At 40.1% G+C, this 22,591-nt stretch overlaps 1 protein-coding gene and 1 long non-coding RNA gene across 2 annotated transcripts in view; both read left to right on the top strand.

Annotated features, from left to right (window-relative positions):
* The window catches only part of LOC311051993 (limbic system-associated membrane protein-like), a gene marked incomplete at its 5' end in the record, with an annotated part of 197,863 nt that overhangs the window by 53,954 nt on the left and 121,318 nt on the right, over positions 1 to 22,591 (top strand). The window lies entirely within an intron of this gene.
* LOC311050421 lies at positions 1,342 to 7,653 on the top strand. The gene is made up of 6 exons (XR_014601298.1): positions 1,342 to 1,456; positions 3,270 to 3,357; positions 3,704 to 3,817; positions 4,991 to 5,145; positions 7,019 to 7,111; positions 7,525 to 7,653. It is a non-coding gene; the product is annotated as an uncharacterized lncRNA (long non-coding RNA).

Raw genomic sequence — 22,591 nt, 5'->3', positions numbered from 1 at the left:
TAAGTGCAAAGGTGCGTAAGTCTGTGCCGTGTTTCTTTTTAAATCCAAACGGTTATCTGTCAGGACAAACATTTCAAGGAGCACAAGCATGATTCTTTCCAAAACTTTGGAGTGCTGGCCCGAGCGATAGGTCTATTGTTGTCAATGCTGTTTAGTTTACCTGCCTTGTCTTTAAGGACACTGTACTAATTGTACAGAGGTGATTGACTCTGGGGGGACACCATGACCCAACAGACCTGTAAAACACAAGGTCCATTTGGTTCCATTTGTACACTCTGAGTTACAGACCTGTTATGGTCATTCAGGGTTAGCTCTTTATGTGTTTCTGGTAATATTATTGTCAGCTCAATGTGTATGTCCATGGCAAAAATGTCCACCACAAGCCAGCATGGTGATGACCCCTGCTTGTTGTTATCTAACAACTTAATGGCATCAACCACATCCTCAGACCTAATCAGTGCACTTTCAAATGGATCAACATGATCTACTGCCACTGTGCAACTTTTTACACAGTTAAATAAGTTGTGATTGTGTTTTCTCCATATACCTCAGCTATTTCAACCCAGCCACATGCACCCTCTAAGTTAGAGCAGTGGTTCTCAAACTTTTTCATGTCAAGGACCCCCTAATTGACACTTATTAGCCCGTGGACCCCCATTTGAAGAGATATGCCAGGGACCCCCATAAGAGAAGATTTTTACGGCTCTCTAGCAGTGATTCTCAACCATTTTAATTTCAAGGAAGTCCAGTTTGACATGCATTAGGGCTACAGACCCCCATTTAAGGGCATTTATACCTCTGGGACCCCAATTCACATTGTAAAACCAATGTTAATTTAACTCTCAGAGTTACAGACCCATAAGGGTCCATTTGGTTCCTGTCCATCATTTAGCTGGGGACCCCTGGAACTCCCTCAAGTACCCCTGGGGGTCCCTGGACCCCACTTTGAGAACCAATGTGTTAGAGAGTATGTTTTACTGTTGTTCATTACTTTGACTTCTTTCCAAAAATCATACAGGTCTTTGCTTTGTAGCTTATTAGGAAGTGCTCTCAAAGTGTTCTCCTGTCTTTTAACAGATCAAACAGCACATTTAAATGTTGCTTGGTGCGTTTCTTCTCCTCAAACAGTGAACCTTGTCTAGGCCTACCAGATTAGGATTATTTATTTATTATTTGTATTTTAGAACACTAACCAAGAGCAAGTAAAAATTAATTGCACTGTGGTTAGTATGGTTTACTTATCAGTTGTATTTTAGAATACTTTATATTGATCAGTAACGTCACTTGAGCTGGGCGTGCCTTAATGTGAGCATGCGCACTGCGCTCATTATTCAAAAAGTGGCCATTAGCGCGCTGAGCCCTTGTTGGGAGTTGGGACCGTTGGAACTCTCTGCTTGGAACATGGAAGCAAGGAACACGTTTTAATTTCTTCAATTCAAGTAATTTCGTCAATAAGGTAAGTGTTATCTAGTGTGAATTTGTGTATCTGACATGCTGCCATTATATTAGTGAACATTTGCCAAACGTCACGTCAATATGAGTGGTTGATGTTTTTTCCACCACATAAACTTAGCCTACTTAAACCTACTTAACCATATTTGTTCCAAAACAATGTTGTAATAAATGGAAGTTTGGTATGTTTTCGTCGAGTTGACTAGCGACTGCGTTTTGATCGTTAGTTTGAAACAACACGGACATGTTATAAAAGTTACTGCTTGCTGAGACCATTTTTTTAGCCCTGAAATAGCCGTGGCACTTTCTCCATTACAACCCGTACATCTACATAAACGTTAATATTTCATATATAAAGTACTCGCCCCACGGCCACAGATGTTACAATTTGAATCGGGTGGGTCTAAGTATCCGTATCTTCCGTATTGTTCAATAAAAAGCATTTTAATCCGATCGCCTGCCATTTTCTCAGAGTTATAATGTATCGGAGTGCAATACACCTCCCAACCGTTAGGGTCGCGTAGTTGAAATCATGGAGACGATCCGGACAAAATGGCCACCGATCGGATTAAAATTCTTTTTATTGAACAATACGGAATATACACGGTACTTAGACCCGCTCGATTCAACTTGTTACATCCATGGCCGTGGGGTAAGCACTTTATATTTCATAATCTGAATGTTTATGAAGACGTACGGGATGTAGATGGAGAAAGTCACAACCTGGTTGAACCATAGCTAAGACCATTGATAGTTTGGCTCACGTCGCGCTAACAAATATCAGACTTGCAAGCTCTCAACGCGTCGCATCCACGACGCGTTGTGGGCTTGTAGATCTGCCATTTTGACCCGTGACACGCCGTAGGGCGAGGTATAAATCAGGCTTTGCATCCACTCTATGCGTCGCTAAACGAGGCTTGTTGTTGGTGCTGATTAAACAGTGTTTGAAATGCAACTACACTAACGTTGGTGTATCTGTCCTATAAGATAACATGCCTTTCAGACGCGCTGTGGACACATTTGAGATTGAAACCCATGTTATGTTGCCGGGTTGTGTTGGTGGAGTGTAGTTCATTGTTTATTTCAACCATTGGCATTATGTTAATGGTTCAATAGTGTGGCAGAAATACCCTGTCTTCTGTGTATTTCGAGTAGACAATAAATGGAACAGTGGTTCTCCAACATTTTCATCTTAAGGCCCTCTAAATAGATATGTTTGGCTGCAGAGTCAGACCCCCATCTGAACCAGGGACCCCCAGAAGATTTGTTAATTTTCTTCCAAATAATTCCAAGATTTTTCAAGATTCCTCAAAAATAGCAGATCTACAAGCTTGTAGGACAGCTATTTGTGAATATTAGGGTTAAAGTGGTCAAACTAATTGTGATGCTATATTGTTGTTTTTTGCTGGTGCCCCTCTGGAACCCCTTCAAGGACCCTGGGTGTCCCTGGGCCCCACTTTGAGAACCACTGACATGGCAGACATGTTATTTTTGCCATTATGTATTGTTGATGTACTCAGATTAGAACATGAGATATAGGTTGAATATCCATGTTGAATGTTTTCCATCATTATCTGTTGAAAATAGGGTTAGGGTTAAGGCTATTGTTGTCAGCTCATGGTGCCTTGGGTTATGCCTGTCATAATAATATAAATCACACAAACTGTTGTCACACAATGGTGTGTTTATCAAAGAGCTTATCTACAATAGCCTACTGCTTGCATACACTCTTATAAGTAGACTCATGAGTGATTTTATTTTATTCTGAGTGATTCTCATTTTGCAATTGTTTATATAATATGTTCTCTTCTGTGTAGACCCAATCCTTCGATCTCCTAATCTCTCCATCTGGTGTGGAGAATTTGATTAGTGGGATTCCTCAAGAGGAAGAACTGCAGACTTCAGGTGGGGGTTTCATTTAACATAATGGTTAAATAAACAATAATGAACTGTAACTGTGTTTCTTAGCAGGTGCTAAGGTTATGAGTTGGGTCTCTTGGGTTCTTTCCTGCTTTCTTCACTGTCCTCTGGTCATAGAGATGCTGAAGGGCAGAGCGCTTAGACCCCAAGGCGGTTACCCTCGGCACAACTTTGGGGTTTCACATAATGATATCTGGGTGGTTTTCTATCAGCTGACATGAAAAGCATTCTCTGACCGGGTCAGCCTGTGACTGAGCACTTGGTGTTCAGATAAAACTTGTATTCTCACCATGTGACATTGGTGTAAAATCACTCCTCTGTGTTTGTATAGGTGCACAACACATGCAGTTTGACTCAGCCTGGGCCCTGACCAGAATCCCCTCAGCTACCTTCCTGCCAACAGGCACTGTGCCCATCTTCTGCCTACATGGACATCCGGGAACAGGTTAGCACCTTTTTACCCACGAGTAACAGAGCAACATAAGTTTATTTGGGAATTAACTGTCCAATTGAACTATCAGGGCGACATATGAAAATATGCTTTAGAGGAATGTCTGGTGCTGTATGCAGTTTGGAACCCAGGATTTAAGGTGATGGAGACCTTTATTACACTAGAGGTGTATATATGGAGCTGACTAATTTGTTTGCTGATTCCATGATGACACATTGAGGTTAGACATTCCATAATTGGGCATAGCTGCATTGGGAACTCCTTATATCAGGGGTCTTCAACCTTTTCAGGCCAAGGACCCCCTAACTGAGAAAGAGATGAAGAAGGGACCCCCACTATATATTACATAAAATTGTGTTGCAGATTAAAGCTTTTCATAGATGTTGGATTCATGTTAATGTGTATTGTCAGACATTTTACGACTTAAACCGTCAATACTTAGTAAACTTTCACTCTGTACTTGGTCTGCTCTTTTTCCCCTCTTCGCGCTGCGAGGCGTTGTGAGCTTGTAGATCGGCCATTTTTGGCTGAAGTTGTCCTTAGAATAGGGATGCTATTGTTCAAGTGGTTAGTATAAAGAAACAATGATCTTATCACAGAGATTTGGTGGACCAACTCTGAAGCAACTCTGAAGACCCCCTATGGGTCCCGGACCCCCTGTTGAAGACCCCTGCCCTGTTATGGCTGACTCATGGTGACATGAGCGTGGCATGGGGCATCTCCTGTAAGCCAATTTTAATATATAGGTAATTGTCTGATCACAGTTATGAGAAAAAGCGTTCATCTGTATACATTTATCTATTGAAGAATAGTGAAAATAGCAGATCTACAAGCTCGCAACATCTCGCAAAGTGATGTGTTGTGAACATGTAGATCGGCTACTCTCACTATTTTTCAACATTTTTAAATGCCGGGCCTGTTCTGGCCATAGTACATAATGGTATTATTGATCCCGGTCATTGTCAGTCATGTCAGTCATTTCTTTTTTTGTTTACAAAGCCTAAAAGTCGGAACCGAAATGTAATTCGTCCAATGTTTAATGACAAAACAGTTACATTGTTGATCATAATTATTTGTATGACAATTAACCAAATGTTTTCCTAATTTACACACTGTTTCAAATGTATTTAGTCACTGTAGTTTGTTCTGTGGTTTGCTGTGTTGTAGGCTTATGCTGAGTTTAACATGATCACCACCACACACCTAGAGACAGACTTCTTTGATGCTCTGGATCGCTATACACTACAATTGGTCCCTATCTTCAAGTCCAAGAAAGGTGCCATTAGAGAGAAATTATCCGGAATTGTGCAGCAAATTGATGGGTAAGTCTACAACATGTTTCTTATATTTGTATTTATCATGACTAAGTTTATATACAACCTATTACCCCAAATAGTACTTCTGCTTCCCGGTTGTATTACAGAGTGTTAAAGTATTGCTAACTATTGATCGTTGTTGATAACTAAATGCTGTGGATTGTACTATTTTTAAATCACATCTCCAATCAGCAACTGTTCATCAAACATAAACTGTTCACAAAATGTAAGGAAACTTGAATTTGGGTCATTATATCTCCCCTTTACTAATACCAATCAGTAAAGTGTTACATATCATTTTTATCGGTGATTAGTCACCTTTACAACGAGGTACAGCTTGTAAGCATCGGGCATTCATGGAATGAGCAACACAGGCAAACGTGTGGGTAGCGCCGAGCAAAAATGTGCCAAAATCACCCAATATGCTTTTGCTGGTAATCGCTCTTGTTTTGAGCGACCTGCCAGCACACACCTGCTGAGAGGTGGGTTCTGCAACTTTGCGTTCTGCAACATGGGTTCTGCAACTTTGTTGAGTTTGTGTATGCTCCAAGCAGCAACACTGCCCCCATGGAAAGATGCCACGTTTGTCCATTCAGGATAAGGCCTGTGCAATAGGCTCTATGCACAGCAGCCATATTGGACAGAAATTGGGCCCCTTCCTTGCTTCCTTCACAGGTGTTACCAATGACACTAATGAAGGCTCTGTTCCATTTAGTGTAGCACAGTGGTTCTCAAACTTTTGTTTAATTTCAAGGACCCCCATAACTCTGAAAGTGTACAAATGGAACCAAATGGACCCGGGAGGGTCCATTTGGTTCCATTTGTACACTCTCAGAGTTACACCCTCTCAAGGAACCATGAGGGTCCCTGGACCACACTTTGAGACCCACTAGTATTTCTAGTGTGCCAACACACACAATATCAGCACCCTGACTGTTTGACTAGAATGGAACAGAGCCTTCATTAGTATCATTGGTAACACCTGTGAAGGAAGTAAGGAAGGGGCCCAATTCATTCCCAATATGGCTGCTGTGCATGGAGCCTATAGGGCAAGTGAAGCTGGTGTTCCGTTACGCAGATTACGCATTATTTGATGTCAGCCCTGGTAGTACTGTATGCCGGTGTGTGCCAGTCAAAGGTGTGTGTCTGGCACCTGAGCATGGGCCCTGCAACTTTGACATCTGTCTTTGGTACCGTTGTGCAAATCTTGCCTGTACATTTATGGTTCCTCAGTGAAGCAAGTGGTCTGGGTTGTTGTCTTCCTTGTTGACTTCACCAGTCTCACAGAACTTAATCCTAAATTTGGAAATGGTACAAGGGCTAACACCAAATAATGCTGTCACTCTGCATAACGGAACACCAGCTTCACTTGCCCTGTTGCACGGGCCTTATCCTGACAAAAGTGGCATCTTTCCATGGGGGGAGTGTTGCTGCTTGGAGCATACACAAACTCAACAAAGTTGCAGAACCCATGTTCAGGTGCCAGTCACTCACCTGTGAGACAGTCACACACCTGTGACTGGCACACACCTGAAGCCCATTGAATGTCATGAATGTCACAACATTGAATGTCAGCAGAAAAGTCTAACAGGCCATTTTGGCACATTTTTGCTCGGTGCTACCCACACGTTTGCTTGTGTTGCTCATTCCATGAATGCCCGATGCTTACAAGCTGTACCTCGTTGTAAAGGCTAATCAACGATAAAAATTATATACAACACTTTACTGATTGGTATTAGTAAAGGGGAGATATAATGGCCCAAATTCAAGTTTCCTTACCTTTTGTGAGCGGTTTATATTGTGGTGTTTCATGCTGTAACTGTACTGTAACTTGTGATGGTCAGATCTTGAACTTTATTTGTTCATTATCCACTTGTAGAAACCTGACGTGACCGCGCTGGGTAGGCTTGTTCTCCGAGGCCTCCTTCTTCTGCTTGGAGATGACCACAGCAGTTTCTACACCACTGTCTTGGTAAGTTCTCATAGTTACACCTTAAAGGTCCAGTGAAATTACATTTTCGATCATTTTATTTTGAAGTTTCAGTCTGAAACGGCCATTCAAACCAATCAGAAGGTTCAATCCCTTCAGGCTATAGCACGGTGGAATCTCACTCACATGGTGTGCAGTGTAAGTGTTTGTAGCCTGCACTCACATGTTGCTCAAGGGAGAGAGATGGCCACTATGCAGAATGTTTGTTACCAAGTTGCTTATTTCTAGCCTAAAATGTTTTCAGATACATATTTTACTGTGCTGATAAGATTACCATGAGTAATATACTGTCAAAAAACAGTAGGCCAACCAATGTTGATAAAACTTCTCAATGCAGATGTGTTAAGTGTCTACATTTCCCTGTTGTAATGTTGTTTTTGTTTGGTTCTGTATAGGATTGTGACAGCGAAAGTGAAGACGCCTAGGCAGAGGTATCGGTCGGATTATGACTGTGAGCAGTGAAGATTCACATCCCTCAGATGGTGTCGACCTTCAGCCAGTGTCAACAGCCATCATCCTTGAAGAGGAGGTATTGTGATGGATAATTTCCAGAACCTCCCTCAAGCACTGTGCCTGCTGTTTAGCCTGACGTATGCACTCAATTTGAAGTACCCTAATGATATGAAGAACATTTTGAACTTTATTCAAAGAGTGATGCTTGGCTTGGGAAAGGAAAAAATTCCCCCCCGCCAAACTGCAAAATCTTAAAAACCTCCTGTCATTTTAGAAAGATTGTATAGTGGATCACTGGTAGGCAGGTTGTCCTCAGCCCTCCTTTGTGACAGTAAACTAAAATGCATGCATTTTATTTTTCTCATGCATGAGAAAATGTTGTAAAGTGATAGGAGTTCTAAATGAAGCCACCTTTATTCATTTTAAGTACTTTAGAGCTGCAAATTATTAAGACTTTGAATGTAATGCCATTAAGTAAAAGTAAGGCACTTTTTTTTAAATTGACAAGTGTTCACATGTTCATGTGTGAAATAATGTACTCTTTCAAACTGTAATGGGGCTGTCCACACTAAGCATATCACTTTTGTCAATCATATCGTTGTAGAATTATTTAGTTTAAATACAGTGCAGACATGATCATTTCAGTGGGCAGTTGCTCATGTCTTCCAGAGTACCAGCAAATCACTCATATTGTTATCATCAACACAGATACTGTTCGTCTTTAGTTGTGTTGAACAGGAGGAGAAGGATGGAGGGGCTACTAGGCTACAATTGCAGTAGCAACACAGAAATGTGTGAGGAATTAATTAGCATAATGACTTTGTGGACGAAAAGAGGTTCACAATCATTGGCTACTCTAAATTCTATAAAATAAAATAAATTAAAATGTGTATATATAGTGCTTGGTGTGGATGGCCCGTTAGGCTTTATTAATTAAGCCATTTGTATTACTAGAGCACTTTTCAGTGTATTTTTTCAGACCGTTGGTTTAGTCTCCAAATGCTTGCAGACATTTTCACGATTTCTTTCATAAATAGCAGATCTACAATCTTGTATATGTTCTATATTTCATCTGTTAAAGCATAAAAACAATGGTTAAATCAGTTCAAAGCAGGTCTAAATGCCTTGGTTCAATAAATGTGAAGATTCAAATCATATTGTCTGTCTTTATTTTTATATTTTCACATTTTGGGAAATGTAAGGTAATTTTGAACAAGATGTAGCCTTACAGTATATCAGCATACACATAATTTAAAATGTACATGCAGATTACCATTAGGTTGTTGGATGATCAGGATCAATATTGATTCCTAACATGATTCAGTATAATCAATTTATAAATTAAATCAGTGTTCGATTCCTGATGTTGTTTCAACATAAAATCAACTAAAATGTGCATGCAGATTACCATTTAGATGATGGTTGAATCAATGTTGATTCCTAATGTTGATTCAACATTAAATCAACTAAAATGTGCATGCAGATTACCATTTAGATGATGGTTGAATCAATGTTGATTCCTAATGTTGATTCAACATTAAATCAACTAAAATGTGCATGCAGATTACCATTTAGATGATGGTTGAATCAATATTGATTCATAACGTTGATTCAACATAAAATCAGCGTGCAGAATACCATTTGGATGATGGTTGAATCAACGTTGATATAGTGTTAGTTAGTGGTTTAAACACAAACGTTGAATCAACAAAGATTAGGGTTGCGATTTCAGTACAGTTTCAACGTTGAGATCGAACGTTGATTCAACCGTTATGGCCGCCTATTTTTCAACGTTGATTCACCCATATTTTGCTATCTGGGAACTGATCTTCTTGTCACCTGACAGAGGGGAGTTCCCCTGGTTGGACGTAGCGCGTGGAAGGAACACGTTATTCCAACCTGTTCCCTTCCCCTCCATCAGGCGCCCCGGCTGTCATGGGGGAGGCAGTATAGTGACCAGGATTACTACATGTTTTTGTGAGGGTATTAACTACCCTGAGAGACACAGGGAGAACATGCAAACGCCACACAGAGTAGGCCCTTTCCCCAACCCTACCTAGGGTATGGGCGCTGATGACGCGGAGGAGAAGACACGCCCCCAGCGCCCACAGCGTCCCCGGCGGGAAAAACCCAGGACCTTCTAGCTGTGAGGCGACAGCGCTACCAACTGCGCCGCCGTGCCCTCTACTTGAGTACAAATTCCAATTGTCTATACTTTTACTTCTACTCCGCTACATCTCAGAGGAAAACATTGTACTTTTACTCCACTACAATTATTTGAAAACTTTAGAATATGTTACTTTGTAAATGCAAATCACTCACTCACAGAGACACACACACACACACACACACACACACACACACACACACACACACACACACACACACACAATAACTCAGTAAATACTGTAAGTCAATCTGACCCTAGAGCTGTACTTGGAGGCATTAACCACTTAGACCGCAGCATCGGTATTGGGGGGGAAAGCTTTCGCTGAAAATAGCCGATCGTCAAGCTCACAATGCGACGTGCTGCGTCGCGTTGACAGCTTGACGATCGGCTATTTTCAGCGAAAGCTTTCCCCACAATAACAGAAAACCGACAAAGACACTAGTATTGAGCCCTGAGGGACTCCGGGTACCCATATGGGGTTTAAGTCGCGTCTTTCCAGTCCAGTTTCAGGCTTTTATTCGTGTAAGGTCCAGGAAGTTGTCTGATTCCATGCAGCATATTGCATTTTTTTTGTCTCTTGAGAGTCTCAAAGAAGTTTTTTTTTCTTAAAATAAATATGCAATTTTAATTTTTGGCTGTGTACGATAGTGTTCTTTCAAATACAATATGTTTAAGCCGCCAGTATGATAATTTAACATTTCCCATCTGGCAACACTGGTGCACACGTACAGTGTGCACATGCACTCACACTGCCTCCGTTGCTTCACCTGTGTTCCCCTCCATCAGGAAGCACTGCACCCTGAAATGTAGTAGACATGGGATAGGGTGCATCCACACATGAGCGTATGCTGACGGCAAACGCTACGCTAGCCCCGTACACACCCATGTTATAGGAAAAACCGGACCGGAACTTCCGGTTTCTAACTTAACATGGGTGTGTACGGGGCTAGCGTAGCGTAAGCGTAGCGTTTGCCGTCAGCATACGCTCATGTGTGGATGCACCCACAGGCTCTATGCACAGCAGCCATAGTATCACTTCCTTCACAGGTGTCAACAATGATACTAATGAAGGCTCTGTTCCATTTAGTGTAGCTAAGGTTCTCAAGATTTTTCAATTTCCACGACCCCCATAACTCTGAGAGTGTACAAATGGAACCAAATGGACCATTTGTACACTCTCAGAGTTACACACCTGTAAGGGGCCATTTGGAAACCCCTTAAGGAACCATGAGGGTCCCTGGACCCACATTTTAGTCCCACTGGTGTAACAGAGTGTTTCCAGTGAGCCAACATGCACAATATCAGCAGCCTGACTCTGTTTGACCAGAATGGAACAGAGCCTTCATTAGTATCATTGGTAACACCTGTGAATGTCTTCACAATATGGCTGCTGTGAATAGAGTTTATTGAGTCCAGCCTTGAACTATTGGCTCCTGGTTGTACGCTGTGGATTTTACATACAGCGCCCCAGAGGAGCAGCCCGGTACGGGGCAGCCCTGTACGGAGCCTAGAAGCAAGGCCACCACCACATGTTTTATAGATGAGATGGGAGGAGAGGGAAGAGGAGAGGGAAGGTGAAAAAAAGGTGTGAGCAGGTAGAGAAGTGTTTGTTTTCCACCCAACAAAGCAAGATTGGGAGCAAAATGGTAAATGCTGCATTTGTACTGTATGGCAATACTGTGCACCAGGGGTGATGCAACTTTGATGATGGAGAGGGCCACTATATTTCCACACTCACTCCAGAGGGCCACATTGCATACACTGTCAGGCAGACATTAATTTCGTAAATCAATGCCGCACTTGGCAATTCTGTCACACGAATGTAGCAAAAATAGCAGATCTACAAGCTCAAAAATAGCAGATCTGCTATTTTTGAAATTTTTTATTGGAATCCTGATTGTTTCTCTCCGAACCTGGCAACCTGGTGTTGCCAGGCAGAGAGACAAGCAGCCAGCGTTAGCTCGTTCTGTTATTAGCGGTTAGCTTGTCGGGACTTTCAGCGCCTGTAAGGGTATCATGGGACTCCACCAGGGCCACTTCTCCCTACACGCACACTACGCAGGTTGCGTGGGGCCCCGCCTACCCGCCGATCAAAGGAGCCCCCTCTCCGCCCCCTCCCTTCAGCAGAAAATAACGTGCATTACTGCGTTCACATCAGCGCAGGCTGCGCAGCGCTGCTTGTCACCCTAAAACCGAAATAAAGTAACCAAAAAAGTAACTTTATCCGCAGGAAACCCGAAAAAAAAAACGCGCGTGCGTGCATGTGTCCCGTATCATGCGTAGAGCCCCTGTGGAGTCTAAAGCGGCACTGGACTCCACAATGAGTGTGTGGTGTATAGTGCTAGGAGAAAAAAAACAGACTTTGCATTTGTTAAAATAGGCGAATTTGGGCTATTCACGCGCCTCCTATTATGCCAACGGTGGGGGTCGACAGGGGATCTGTGGAGTAACTCAATGGGCATTTCTACGTTGGTGAGTGATTTGCCACACATCAAAGATAACACTTAAAATGCCCGGATGTCTCCTTTAAATTGGAATCCTGAAAAGTTCCATTTTTATTTAAATTCAAATCCATTAGGTTATACTTATGTTAACTTTTATTTATGAACTTAAATACACATACATTGGACATAAAACAGACAGTAACATTTGAATGCCAGCCAATAAGCTACTAATATAGACTGAAGTAATTAAAGTGGGTCATGTTTGCATGTTTGGAATTGTAACAGCTGAAATCAATTATTTCATTAAGTGGTGGGCGCCGCATGTGGCCCCCACCACCAGTTGCCCATGCATGCTGTGCACACATAAAAAGGTGTACTCTTGCATGGCCCCTCACAGACTTTCATATAGACCATATTCACACGGCGCCCATATTGCCATTAAGTCAATGAAATGCCACCCCAGTTGCCACCCCAGTTGCCACAGCAACGCAATGTTAAATTCCAAAATGGCCGCCGTGTGAATATGGACTATAAAGTCGCTCTCGAGTGGAAACCTTGTGTGTCCAAAACTTAAAATGTTCAGGAAATTAAGAAAAAGAGCAAGTTTTCCGATAGATAAAATGTACTTATTTAGTCAAATAGATCTTGTTAATAATTTTCATTGGTTCAATATTTATAAAACCTAAACACACAAAACCACTTCCACTTTCAAAATGTTTCAAAAATAGTGAAAATAGCTGATCTACAAGCTTACAGTTGAGCTTGCGGATCAGATATGTTCCCTACTTTTGCATGACACTCTCTTCTGACACATGATTATGGCATTCATTTATGTAAGAAAAAAAGAAAAACATTACAAAAATGCAGTGATGGAAAGTAATTAAGTATATTTACGTAAGTCCTGTATAAGTACAATTTTGAGGTATTTGCACTTTACTTGAGTATTTCCAATTTTCAATACTTTTACTTCTACTCCACTACATCTCAGAGGCAAATATTGTACTTTTACTCCACAAAAAATATTTGAAAACTTTAGTTACTCGTTACTTTTCAGATATAAATGATTATATTAGGAAACATACATTAACCACTTTAACCCTATTTTATACTGTACCTACTGTAGGCTATTTGAAAATAGCTGATCTACAAGCTCTCAACGTGTCGCGTTGTAACGCGTTGTGAGCTTGAAGATCTGCTATTTTCAAATATTTTAGTCATTTTTCTTTTGGCACTTTAAGTACATTTTGATGCCAATACTTTTGTACTTTTACTCAAGTTCATTTTGAATTCCGGACTTTTACTTGTAACCGAGTATTTTTATGTTGCAGTATTGGTACTTTTACTTAAGTAAAGAATTTGAGTACTTTTTCCAGCACTGCAAAAAATGTTAGATGGAGAAACAAGGTTTCTGTGCGACAGCAACAATTTCAAACACACCCTCAACGCTTCCACGGAAAAACAGCGTTTTAAATCCTCGATGAAGATGTGTTTTCTTTTCCTTTTTTATGGCTGTCTCTCAGGACTCAGGAGGGGTTGAGTAAATAGGAACAACACATTAATTCACCTCAGAAAGACTGTGAGCGTCGCCTCAGGAGAACAACCTGACCTTGGCAGAAGCTGTAGCTAAAATTAAGTCCTAATATATGTGAGCTTGTAACTCTCCTGGAGTGTGCTTTTTTTCCTCCTTCCCCCCTTTGGCAGTTCAGTGAGCGTGGAGAGAAAACCTCGCATCAAATAAGAATGTGTATTTTACATAAATGTAGTGCAACAGTAAACTGAGTCAGACATGATTTCACACCAGTGCATCAATACTGGTAACTCAATGAATACACGCACGAATAATTCAAGCACTGCTTTAAAGCAGTGCTTGAATTATTAAGTAAAAGTACAATATTTGCCTCTGATATATAGTGGAGTAGAAGTAAAAGTATTGAAAATTGGAAATACTCCAGTAAAGTAAAAATACATAAAAATTGTACTTAAGTACTGTACAGTACTTGAGTAAATGTACTTAGTTACTTTACACCACTGAGTCAGAGTGTGGAGTGCAGAGCTGCATACTTCACTCAGTGCTGAGTCATGCATCTGATATTTGGCTCGTCAATGCACCTGACCATTTCCTTGACAAACGGTGGTTCCACACAATGGAATGTCTGGTATATATCACACTAGTTAATAGAATTCCTGGTCCCACTATCTATTACACGTTGAGCGGCCGGTGAGGTCATTGAAACCGTACGCATGTGTAAGTGAGCGTGCACATGTCGTGTATACGAAGGTGTGCACGTAGGCCTACCCAACACACACACACACACACACACACACACACACACACACACACACACACACACACACACACACACACACACACACACACACATTACTGTGTGTGTTTGCAAGTATCGTCTCGATGCGTTCACCACGGCATGTGTGGGAAAAGTTATTTAGTTTCAAGCCAATACGTTCCCTCGCTCCGTTCCTGAATACATTTGATGTGATCTTTTTTTTCTTTCAAGCAACTGTGTGTTTCCACACTCCATTTTAATCCTGATGTGACTGACCGTGGAGTGTTGCCTCTTCCCTCTGACTGAGGCAGCGAAGTACAGGCGGGGGGGGGGTAGCACCAGCCCAGTGGGGCTGCTCCAGAACTTAATGGATGCCAGCGATGCCTCTGTCACCATGACAACAGTGAAGGCCCACACTGAGGAGATGTGTGACACTTTTTTTAATAATAGCATGTGTGCTTTATCATTCAACTTTGTTTATAACTTTATTAAAGGGATAGTTCACCCCCTAAATTATTATTTTTTCCTATCGATTAGTCACCCCATGGAGACTTGAATTCATGGATACTTATTTGTTTTTTTCTTTTGTCTTAAGATAATAATTTAATGACCGGCAGCTGTTGCGGTAGGAGACACAAAGAGTCTCTTTTGTGTCTCCAACAGGAACCGCTGCCTACCCGTCCGCTGGTCATCAAATTATTGGCTTAATGCGTCAAAAACAAAAGAAAATCCATGAACTGGGGTGACTAATCGATAGGAAAAATAATATTTTTTTGGGGTGAACTATCCTTTTAAGTAGTGGAAGCTTGGGCCTGATATAAATGTATCCAAGCAGAGAGAAGCATGGCAATGTTTACATAGCTAATCTTTATTTCATATTTGATTAATGCACAGGATTTAACAGGCTACAGCTTGTTGTATTAAAACTCATTGACATGGTTCAATAGTTTGAATTGCTAGTTGATAGAACTTCATTAAGCCCCCTGGTGGTGTTTTATGTCTTCTCTGACGAGAGTTTCTACCTGGAGGCTGAAACCTTGAGGGTCAAACGTGCCAATAGAAAAAAAGCGCTTTAGTGACATAGTAAAAACATACCCTCCCCCTCATTATCATAACACAACAGTTGTGGGAATGAGGAGGAGGGACTAGGACAGGTGGGTGGTGCTAAGGTGGTGGAGGAGGTGCTAAGGTGAGAACCAGGTATACTTAATGAACTGGAGGCGTGTCCACATACAAACATAATTCATTTAGACACTTCAGCTCAGAATAACCAGACCGTTAATGAACCATTTACCATTTATTAACTTATTAACCATTACCATATATGCAATGATATTGCATTCAAGTTTGGCGGTGTGACTCTGCTCATGTGATATTAAAAGATTCCCTGTGCAAAATGTCACAGATCTTCAATCACAACCCCCTGAGCAGAGCGTAATACAGTTATAACATCACACAACAGTTATAACACAACAGTTATAAATATAACACAACAGTTTTTTACCTGACGCACAGTTATTAAGCACAGATATGACATGACATTAAACCCTTAATGTACAACCATCACCCTAAACGACGCCATCTACAGAACTATCCCACCAAGAACCAGATGACAGGGAGGAGGCCGGGGAGGTGGAGGAATTTTGACACTGACAGCTGTACGACCGGCACTGACAGCTAAGCACGTAGAATGAACAGAGAACAGAGGCTGCTTAAATGAACCGCCAGAGATGCACTGTGGGTATAAAGGCGTGAGTGAGTTAACTTGTAGCGAATGAGAATGACAAGAGTTTGAACGTATGACTTAAAGGAGTACGACTGTATAACCTTGTTAGCGAATGGGGGGGGGTCCGGGGAGTATGAATGTAGTATAAACATTCTGCCTTCCGTGTCTACATGAACTAACGTTACACTAAATTTTTAATAATTTCTGTACACTTTTTTGAAAAAAATCGTCCTCCTAGTATAACCATAATACCTGATGATTATGTGTTAGGGGGGGAAAAATGACTGAAAATCACGGCACCCCGTCTTTAAGTAAAGCAATTGAGTACTTTTTCCACCATGGTGACAGGTGAATTACATAATTAAAGCAGCGCAAACACTGTGTGATTTGCAAACCTTCATCCAGGAGGGGCGAAAAACACACTAATCTGTGGTGACCACAGACTGTAGCCTGGACATACAGTATATCGTTACTGTCAGGCAGAATCAACTTTTTACAATTTATTTTCATAAATGAATGCCCTACATCGATGTATAATAGTAGCACACAAGGTTTGCATCCGCAGCCATGATATGCCGTTTATTTCCACTTCTTTGACTCTAGCACACTCACTGCCACAAACAAACAGCCTCTCTCTCTCTCATGTACTTCACCCCTATGACTCCATCCTCTTATTAAACCCCATTAGAGATGTTTTAACCCTTTAAGACCGGGGAAAGAGGCATTTTTTGATTTCTCTGGCTATTCAAAAATAGCAGATCTACAAGCTCATAGCGCGGCATCGAGTGCCGCGCTATGAGCTTGTAGATCTGCTATTTTTGAAAAATCGTGAAGATTTGTGCAAATCTTTGAATAAATATATATATATATATATATATATATATATATATATAATTTTTTTAAAAGCAGACATTTTTAACTCAAATATTTGCTTCTGGGGGGTTGCTGGAAAACATAATGAGATGGGGGGTTGGCGGCCCAAATACATATAATTGTGGGGGTCCTTGAGATGAAAATGTTTGAGAACCACTGATATATAGCAACATAAGTTAAATAAATAAATTAAAAAAACTGTTAGTATTTAGAAGACATGTGTAGAATCCCCCAGAAGCAAATAATTGAGTTGAGAAAAAATACATTATTCAAAGATTTGCACACATTTTCACGATTTTCAAAAATAAATAGCAGATACACAAGCTCATAGGCCACCATGAGCTTGTAGATCTGCTATTTTTTTGTAATATCCAAAGAAATCTGAAAATGACACAAATGCATGCGTTCCCAGTCTTAATGGGTTAACTAATTGCGTTCCCTATGGTCGTCTCTCATGCATATTGATTCATCTCTCTTTCCACCATGGTGTGTATTCATTAGCATTTAGATGAATAGTAATGAGCTGCGCTCACAAAGACACAACGCGACAAAGCTCATATCTGTCGCTTTGCAGCTTTGTATCTGAAGTCCAAGCCATGCTCAATGTATTGTATCTGTGGCTCAGTGGTGGAAAACGTACTCAAATGTTTTACTTAACCCATTGAGACCTGAAGCCAATTCTACATGTTTCCTAAATCTTAACAGTATTCTGAAAATATTCTGTTTCTGTTTTCTGTTTCTATATCAGTGGTGCTCAATCTTTTTCATGGCAAGGACCCCCAAAATTATATGTATTTGGCCGCGGACCCCCATCAAAATGTTTTGTTCCAGGGACCCCCAGAAGCAAAGATTTGAGTTAAAAATGTTCGCTTTAAAAATATATATATATTCAAAGATTTGCACACATTTTCACAATTTTTCAAAAATAGATCTACAAGCTCTTGCCTCTGAGATGTAGTGGAGTAGAAGTAAAAGTATTGGAAATGGGAAATACTCCAGCAAAGTAACAATTCCTCAAAAGTGTACTAAAGTACAGTACTTGAGTAAATTTACTTAGTTACTTTACACCACTGTCTGTAGCTTTGTAGTTGTTTTGTAGCCTTTGTAGCAGCTCCAGACATCAGATGTATCTTCGTATCTTCATGTTAATGAATGGTAGACTGTGTCTTAGTATCTGCCGGTGTGAGCGCGGCATTACTGATCAACATTTCCACCACATCTGCAATATATGCTGTAGAACATAGCTCTATGTGGCCTAGAATACTGTATGCTTACACAATATGAAAACCCTGATAGTCATATGATAAGTGGTGGAAAAAGTACTCACATTTTGTACTTAAGTAAAAGTATCAATACTGCGGAAAGTCCGGAATCAAACATTTACTTGAGTAAAAGTACAAAAGTATTGTCATCAAAAAATATTTAAAGTACCAAAAGTAGAAGTACTCATTATACAGAATGTCCCATTTTCAAATGTATAAAAAATCACACAAAATCTGTAGGATTAATGTAAAAAAATGCAAAGCTCTGCCTCCTGGTGGCGCTATAACAGGTCCATGTGAAAAGGGAGGTTTTGTTCTAGCATCCAGGGAGTGTGTGTGCACAGTTTCGCGTTGAACGGGCCAACAGTGCTGGGGATTAGCTGATCACAGACGGACACACACACACACTCGCGGACGGACGGACGGATGGGCAGGGTGCAAAACATAGTCTCGGCGTGGCGGAGACAAATATGGATTATTGGTATTTGGCTTCTGCCCAATGAAGAGCCTGTATGGGACTGCCTCTGGTTCTCTGTACCCTTCCCTACTCCTCTGGCCTTTAGACAGCAGATGTACTCAGGACTCATTTGTATTTGCCACTTGGCATGGATGTTATTCATGCAAATGTGATGGGATCATTTCTGAAGACATGCACTCATGAATAATGTTCTCCTCCAAGGTTGTTTATGGCTGATACCCAGTGGTGTAAAGTAACTGAGTACATTTACTCAAGTACTGTAAAAGTACTACTTGAGGTATTTTTACTCTCCTGGAGTATTTCCAATTTTCAGTACTTATACTTATACTTATACTACTACATCTCAGAGGCTTAAATTATACTTTTAATCCACTACAATTATTTGAAAACTAGTTACTAGCTACTTTGTAGATTCAGATTATTATTACAAAACATACATTACCCACTTCAGTCCTATATACATTTCGGCCATTTGAAAATAGCAGATCTACAAGCTCACAATGCGTCGCGATGCGACGCATTGTGAGCTTGTAGATCTGCTATTTTCAAAAGATTTTAATAGTAATCAGAAAGAAAAAATCCTGCCATGGATCACTGGAGTGGATTTTTCAGTTAAAATGTTTAATATACGTTTGAAGGACCATGATAAATACTTTTAATGTGTTGTAACACTGAATGTCATGAAGCCTTTAAGCACTGTGTGAGGTGTTGTGTGGGTGAGGCAGATATGCCGTCAAATCAGGTTCCATGGCCTATTACATATCAAACTGGTGGTCCTTGAAATGAAAAAGGTTGATAATCACTGGGTTAACACATAGAAGTTCAAGAAAGACATTACAATGAAGGACAGTGCCACCTCTGTGTTTTACCCTTATTGTAAGTCGCTTTGGATAAAAGCATCTGCTAAATGACTGTAATGTAATGTAATGTACCATCTGGCAGCATTATAATCAACATCACATTGCTTCCAGGAGTTTGTCATAAGGAGATAAGGAGATGAACAACTACTGTAGGATGCATCCTTCCTGTGGGGGTTTTACTCTAATAAACATAAAGGATGTGAAAAACAAACTATTCCCCATGGATACATTAGACTAATCTAGTATAGGACTTTATCTAGTATAGGACTTCATGAAGTCAAAGCTCATTAAGGCATATTATAAGGATGGCTTAACTCATTCAGTGCCATTGACGTCGCCGACGTCACGTTTTTATAAGCCCAGAGTGCCAATGACGTCGCCGACGTCATGAAAAAAAAAATATATATATATTTGTTTTTAGCGGCGCTAGAGCGGATCCTGCTCTATACCTGACTTTGTCCGTGTTCACCGTTAATGTTCTGATTGGTCAGGTCCGTCCACTCACACGAATAAATAGACAAAGGGGACTATTCATGACATCACTATTATATCATCAATACAAAATTAGATGGCTATATAAATGTGAAAAAAATGGGAAGAATGACAAATATCCAGAAATATTGAGTAATTCATTTTGATTAATCACCTGCATTGTAGATTGTAGAAGGTAATTAAACTCTATCGTTAGATCCTCAAAACTCTAACAAGGATTTTCCCAAGATGATTTGCACACATTTTCACGATTTTTCTAAAATAGCAGATAACCCTAACCCACAGGAAACAAAACAGAAAAAAAACACCTGTTTGTTTTTGGTGGATCCATTCCCAACATCACCAAAGTATGTCTCTCTTTCCACTTGTACGTGGCTGAGTTTTATCTGAAGCTACACTATGGCAATTTTCAATCCAGTCCAGAGGTTCTGTGCCTTGAACAAAAAGGTGTTGGTCGTCAAGAGAGACACCAGGAGACTTGTGTAGTTTCTTTAAAATGTATTTTTATCTTTTATTTTTCCACAAAAAATAGGAGAGACAATAATTCTAGGCCCAAAACAAATGAGGACTAACTAAAAGAGAGGTACTTTCTTGTAAGCTTTGAAAGAGTATTTTTAAATCCTTATGCAGAGGATTAAGCGCTGAAGTGAGCTGAAGCCGTAAACTAAAGTGATGATTTTCTTTGTTTTTTATTTTACAGTCCCTCTCTCTCGCACGGTGAAGTCAGTGACATACGGTTCCTTTTTTCCCTCTTGAAATTATGAAAGGCAGACAATAGTGGAAAGTGTCTGAAGAGAAAAATGTGTTTTCTAATAAGCAAAATAAAGATATTATTTTGCTTAATCAAAACTGTGACATGTGAAATGTGGTACCCATCCAATCCTATACTTGTACAGAACAAAAGAGGCATAGCGGGTTAGTTTGTTACTTTGAGTTACTGGGCAGCATTATCGACATATAGTCTTGTTTTTCTCCATTAGAGAGGCGGTGTAGTCTCAAAAGACACTTTGCTTTGATTTGTTACATGTTCCATGTGCCACCGGTGTCAGATTATATTGGCAGGGGAGATTCTCTGATAGTGAGATCCTGTTTCAGTCAAGTATGCCGGCCTGATATCTGACAGTGGAAGCTGTGTGAGACATCCCTATAGTGTTTTAACCCATTAAGACCGGGAAAGTATCCGTGTCATTTTTAGCGGCGCTAGCCGCTCTATACCTTTAGGTATAGAGCGGATCCTGCTCTATACCTGACTTTGTCCGTGTTCACCGTCAACGTTCTGATTGGTCAGACCCGTCAACGTTCTGATTGGTCAGACCCGTCAACGTTCTGATTGGTCAGACCCGTCAACAAAGTGATTGGTCAAGCTTCACGTGACACATTGTCAATACATTTATTTAATCGTATAAACGCATTATAAACACATATCGATGACAAAATGTATCAAAGGCGCCGCTACCTTCACACAGGGTGTGATTTTTTTTTTAAATGTTCAGATATCATGATTTGAAAATGTGCTTCTCCATTCACTTCTTGTTTAATATCTTACTGTAAAAGGCTGTATCTTGCTTCCTAAGCACTTTTTTTTTTACAATGTATTTTTGGCTCTGGCACTCAGAGCCAAACTGACAGAAATAAGTCAGGCACTGAATGAGCTCCTCTCTAACGAACGCTCTTCTTTGAACAATTGGGAGAAGAGAACCTCTCTCTACATTAAAACCACATTTCACTGTGATAGAATAGTGTCAGTCTTTATATATATATATATATATATATATATATATATATATATATATATATATATATACATATATATATATATATATATATATATATATATATATATATATATATATATATATATATATATATATATATATATATATATATATATATATATATATATATATATATATATATATATATATATATATATATATACACACTGGGATGTGAGTAATGTTATAATGTAATTTCATGAACAGACAACTTGTGAAATGAGCAGCCACAGGCTCCAACAGTGTTCAGAATGTATTCAATCAAAAATTAATAGCATAATTAATGGAATAATTTTGTCAAATAAAGTTTCAAAAATAATTGTAGCCAGTTATTAAATATTTGACCATTTCTGAACTTAAATGGAAGCATAATGTAGCCTGTATTCTGTATGATGAATACTCTCCACTCCAGCTTATTTCCATGTGGTCTGTTCATTCCTCAGCTGAATACAACAACACTATAGCATGTTTACAATCAGCCATGCTAGCTGTAAGTCAGGGGGACCAGGGGTCCAAATGGACCCTTACAGGTCTGTAACTCTGAGAACGCACACATGGAACCAAAGGGACCATGTGACCATGTGACCATGTGACCAGTGACAGTGAAATAGCTGATCATCTGCTATTTTCCCTAGTTTGGGTCT

Source organism: Gymnoscopelus microlampas, assembly GCF_963454915.1.
Source record: "Gymnoscopelus microlampas genome assembly, chromosome: 1".
Lineage (NCBI taxonomy): Eukaryota > Metazoa > Chordata > Actinopteri > Myctophiformes > Myctophidae > Gymnoscopelus > Gymnoscopelus microlampas.
This window is presented reverse-complemented; position numbering and strand designations above follow the sequence as displayed.